A 6000-nucleotide genomic window follows, 5' to 3' on the forward strand; every position below is an offset into this window, starting at 1 on the left:
GAAATGACTCAGCAGTAATGTGTATTATCAATTTAAGACTTTCTCAGAGAGAAAGATTTAGCATTTTGTATTTGTCTCTAGAGCTTACAACAACTCACCAACACTTTGCCTTGTAAGTAGAATTTAGAACATAGTTTCCCTTAGAGACAGGAATATAGCCAGATTAGTCTAGATGTTTTCTATATTTATGTGAGACTATCCTACAATATTGTTTTAAAGTATTTTCCTGTGATTTCTGAACTCTCTGTTATCACTGCGTTGAATTGATGAGTATTGTCTTGTGTTTTTATTATTTATTATTAAATATTTTTAAACATTTCAACTGTGCCTGTTTTGTGCAGAGATAATTTAAGCTCTCAGAGTACTTGCTTGTATTTGGTGATACTCTATAAGCCACTCCAATAGCCTTAGCCCAGGGTTACACTTACTATTTGGATAACAGTAATAGCACACAGTGAAATTGTTCATCCTTTTGGAATGGCCTTATAGTAGCTGATAAGTAATGGTTGGTGGCAGTTATTTCTACCTTGTAGTCTGGGCAGGAAGGGGCATAGCTGGCAAACCTGTGCCAGCCTTCCCCAGGAGTGTCTGTGTGTTTGTATATAATTCATATCTCAAAGTGTGTGTGTGTGTGTGTGTGTGTGTGTGTGTGTGTGTGTGTGTGTGTGTGTGTGTGTGTCAGCTACTTGGGCAAGAACACAAAGCACTGGTTAGTCAGAGAGGGTGCTGGAGGTTTTGGCTTGACCACTTGGCTGGGATCTGTACCCTATAACTGTGCCAGTGAGGTGTTTTACTGGGGATCTGGAGAGAAAGGGAGAAACCAGCCCCAGACTGACTGTGATCTCTGTGTGCTCTTAAGGAAAATTGTATTTTACTGTGTGTACTTGCTATCCTCCAAATGTGGATGCCCCTCACTGGTGCTAGTGGTGAGGATTGAGGCTCCTTGATTACTGAACCAGTGCACAGGCATCACAGGGGCCTCAATTTAATATCTCATCTAAAGAACAGCACACACAGAAGTGCAGCACCTTCCCTTATGCTGCACTGCAGTGGAAGTACCAAAGCAAGATCTAGCACTAGGCAACCTAGGCAGTCACCTAGGGCCACTGTCTGGGAGGTACCCCTGCTGGCTGAGAGTTGGACTGCTACAAACTTTACTTTTTTAATTAAAGAAAATGCCTGAGTCCTTTAAGAGCATTCTTCTTTAAGAACACCCTCTGTGTCTATGCATACATAAAAGCACATACCTGTTGTTTGCTTACTTGCTTCTTCTTTTCCATGTTCTGCATGTAGATTTTAAATACTAGTCATTTCCTGATGCCTGTTAAGCATGAACAATCAACATTCCATCCATCATTGTGTATGTCTGGACATGGAAACACACTTGCTACCAAGCACAGATGTCAAACAATATTTGTAGCGTGTGTGTAAAATGACCTAGTTAGTGATGACAGGTTAGTTAATATGCTCAGGCTCAAACTCTGTACCTTAGTTACAGGAGCCAAGAACACCAACTATCAAACTAATCCAAATAATATGAGTTTCTGTGCATTTTCAAGGAACTGAGTTTCTGTGCATTTTCAAGAAATTGTGAGCTTCAGTGCATTTTCAAGGAATTGTGAGCTTCAAGGGAAGAGAAATTTACTGCTGCTGAAGTTAAGTCGGTTTTCAATGTGCAACTGTTTGTTTAGCAAATGGGCATCACTATTGTGCCACAGAATTTGAAGGCACTGTTAGTAGCATAAAAGGTAGCATATCTGCTTTTAACGCAAAAGGCTCTGGTTTCTTCTTCTACAGCATGTAGATGGATTGCTGATAGTGTGTTGTACTTTAAGGGGTGGGGGTGCTGCAGTCCTGAGTGTGTACTCCTTTGGATGAGATGCTTAGTAACTATGAATCCGTTTTGAGTTTGCCATTCATTCCCAATTGCAATATTACCAGCTTACACATCTTTTAATGTAATATAGGCAAGTTATCATTCATGGACAGCAGGCACTGAATATGTAGATGAAACACAGAAATATAAAGTTGTTTGCTAGCAGCAATCTCTTCATTTGTTACAGATCTCTTTAATATGGAATTATACAGATGATGTTTTACTTCTGCAGAGACTGTGCATATTGACTGATATTGGTGGATTGTAATGACAGAAGTTTGAGTGGCCTTTTATGGCTGAAATGTTCTGAAATGGGCAGTTTTGTCATTATTGTTTCATATGTTTTGTTACATTGCTTAAAGGAAAAAATGTTCAAAACTACAAACTTAAAACTCTAACTAGTGATGCTGTATTATACAGGGAATATAATTTAATACAATCACAAAGATAAGTCAAAAAGCACATCCATGTATGCAGCATCCAAAAATGTGTGCAAGGGGCCTATGGTTTAAAAACAGCCCAAAGGTAAAATTTATCTGCCACTGGTCAGATCCATTTTCTTTGAATGTGAGTTTCAATGCCATTTCAATGAATATGAGTTTCAATGGCAAAGTCTGCTTTCATTGTGAGATTATACTGTTTTGTTTAGCAAATGTCTATCAGTGTTTGTACTTCAAAATTTGAAACAAAAGTTTAAAATTAAATTCAAATATCTGTATTCACTGTAGAAATAAAGAAGAAAATAGTATGCATACTGAGAAGTTTGAATAGTATTTATGGTATTTGGGAAGAAATAGCCAAGTAATGGGACACTGAAATAGCTGTGATGGTGGTGATCCATTACCATGCTAAGGACCTCATTTGACCATGATCCAGTTCTGGTCAGTATAGGAGAATTAATACAAAACACAAAAGGCAAATGTGCTACCTACTGAGTTACTGAGATGGTAAGATTTGGGGAAACCCTCCCCCGTGTAAATGTTGCCACTAAATGGAAGTGTACACATCACATTTGTTTAGCAAACCAGTCCATCCTATCACTATATTCAGATGCACTCATACTAGTTAGACATTGCTGGATTGAGCACCTGCTTAAATCCACACTCTCTAGAACTGTTTATTAATCACTCACACCACAGGAAAAGTCTATTTTTCTGAATGCAGCATTGTACATATAAAGTATTGGAGATAAAGCTATTCAGAAAGAAGTCCATAAGGACAAAGTTCCAGTCATGGAATTAAACAGATAAAGATCTAAACACTAAAATTTATAGGTGTATTTTTATAGCTAGGCTTCTAAATATAAAATTCTGCAGGTGGAATTAGATAATTATACAGATGGAATTATATATGCTGAATTCGAACAACCAAATTCTAATTAAATAATTCTACATAAAGAATTCTACAAAGTTTTTCACATAAAAAACCTAAACACAGAATGAATTTTTAATGCAGAATTCTCCTGACTGACTTTTCCGATAGATTTCTAAATTAAAATGAGGAGATGGAATTTTAAACCCAAACTTTTACATATGGAAATTGAAATGCAGATGCTACATATGGAATTCTTAGCATATCATTCTACAGCTAAAATTATTAAAAAAAAAACTTCTGTAGGTAGAGTTCTAAACAAAATTCTACAGGCAGAATTCTTAACACAGTATTCTGCAGCTTAAATTCTAAACCTAGACATGTATAGATTTCACAAGATAGAATTGTATTTATTTATTGTTAACTGGGATAGTCCAACTGAGCAGTGCCCATTTTTAGTGGAAGCCTCATCAGAAAAGCTTCAGTAAGTCATAAGATATATAATGCAAGAACATTTACCGTATTCAGACAGTTACAAATGAAGGTTACACTGAAAATTAAAATACATAAATGAAAAATTATGATCAAGTGCAGCTATATTACAAATATAAAGTAGTTGTAAAGGCTTCTCTACACTTCTTGAGATGAAATTGTTGGAGTCAGTAGCCCACAGAAAAAAAGAACAACAAAACGCTGAATACTTTTCCCATAAGAAATCATCGCTCATGAAAGTTCTAATTGCACCAGCAATGATTCAGTTTTTGGGAGATTTCTCCCCTATTTGAGTTGATGAGATCATGGAGTTGGTTTATACAAGTTCAAGGTGTGGGGAGTTTTTTGCTGTTTTGGATTTCGGGCATATTTTAATTTTTTCCATATGTTAACTTTTAGGATGTCAGCATTTCATAGTAGAATTAGTAGTGAAAAATGATGATGTAGAGGCTAGATAAGAAAGAATAATTGAAGAGGAAACAAAGCAATGCAGGAGAAAAAAAGGAATTCTACAGATATAACTTTACCTCAGAATGGATAAGTCAAAATTTTGTAGGTAGAACTCTGTGCAGAAATAATTCTACCCATGGAGTTCTATACAAGGAATTGTACAGAAAAAATAAAAAGACCATTTTGTATGTGGAATTCTAACTTCAGATTGTACAGGCAGAAATTTAAAGTTACAAATCTAAATAAAAAAAAAAATATTGCAAGAGTTCCAAATATGGAGTTCTAAACATAAGACTCTACAGGTAGAATTCTAAGCAAAGGATTTTTCAGGTAGAATTCTACTGATATAATACCAAATAAAGAGTTTTATGCTTGGAATTCTAAATACAAAATACACAGATAAAATTCTAGAATAACAAACTCAGAATTCCAAGCATAATTCTAAAGACATAATTTGAAACAAGTAAAAATGTAAATACAGAATTTTAACCTGCAGAATTGTGTGTAGAACTCTTTGCTTATACTTCTTTGTGTAGAATGCTGTTTAGAATTTAATTTGTGGAAACCTGAGTACTATATATTCTACCTGTAGAATGCTGTACTTAGTGTTCTGTGTATAGAAGTCTGTGCTTGGCATTATGTGAGTTGAATTCTGTCTGCAGAATATGTTCTGGAGAATTAGCTGTTTAAATAGGTTTACTTTCACAATTTCAAGTGAAGGTTCGGTGATGACAGGATGTCAAATTATGGTTGGCTGAATCCCATGTTGTCGAACCTTCATTTGTGCGAGTCCCGATTCAGTGAATGCATAGTGCATTCGCACATATGAGGTTGATCTTGTAACTAGAGATCATGGTGCGGTGGGATCTGGAAATTTACCCTTTTCCCCACTGTAGTGTGATCTCGGAGTTGGAATATATAATTTGCAGGGGGTGTGGGGGTGCATGGGGGCTTCCCCCCTGCAAAATCATAATTTACGGTGATGTGCAATGTTGAATTGCAGTCTATGGATGTTGAGAAAGGTCACATTCACAACAGGAAGTATTTGCAACATTCTGACCTTCTCAACATTCTGAGTCAAAGTATTTAGTCGACATTTAAGGTATGAATTTATTTTGACTGTCAACTATATGATAGTAAACCATTTAAATATACTTGTATAAAAATGCATGATTGAAATTCCTTGTGTAGAATTCTGTGTCTGTTACTCTGCCTGGAGAGTTCTGTTTGGAGTTTTATGTATGAAATTCAGCATTTAGAACTCTGTGTAGACATCTGTCTGTTGAATTGTATGTCAAGTTCTGTATACAGGTGAATTTGTTTAAATTCTACCTGTTGAATGCTGTATTTAGAAATCTGCCAGTAGAATTCCAGCTCTAGAATTATTTCTCTATAAGCCATTGTTTGTAATGCTATCTATAGACATTCTTATGTTTGGAATTCTGTTTTTAGAATTCTGTGTTTTAAATTTTATCTGTAGAATTATGTCTGTAGACGTCTGTCATTGGTAATCTAGCCACATAATTCTATGTTTAGAATTCTTCCAGTACAATTATAGCCATAGAAATCTAGCTGTAAAATTGTATTTGTTGAATTATGTGTTTACAGTTCTCTGTGTGATTCCATTTTTACAATTATGTTTGCAGAATTCTGTATTTCGAATTCTGATAAATTCTTTTTTTAGAATTGTGCATAATTCTGTGTTGAAAGTGTCTGTAAAATCCTGTGTATGGACTTCTGGCTGTAGCATTCCATCTGTTGAGTTTAGCTGTAGAAATCTCTATGCATAGACATCAGTGTTTATAATTCAATCTGTAGAATTCTGATTGAAGATGTCTTTCTAGTGCATTTTGTCTGTAATAGTCTTTGTT

Source organism: Protopterus annectens, chromosome 3.part1, assembly GCF_019279795.1.
Source record: "Protopterus annectens isolate FY-2018-M chromosome 3.part1, PAN1.0, whole genome shotgun sequence".
Classification (NCBI taxonomy): domain Eukaryota; kingdom Metazoa; phylum Chordata; order Ceratodontiformes; family Protopteridae; genus Protopterus; species Protopterus annectens.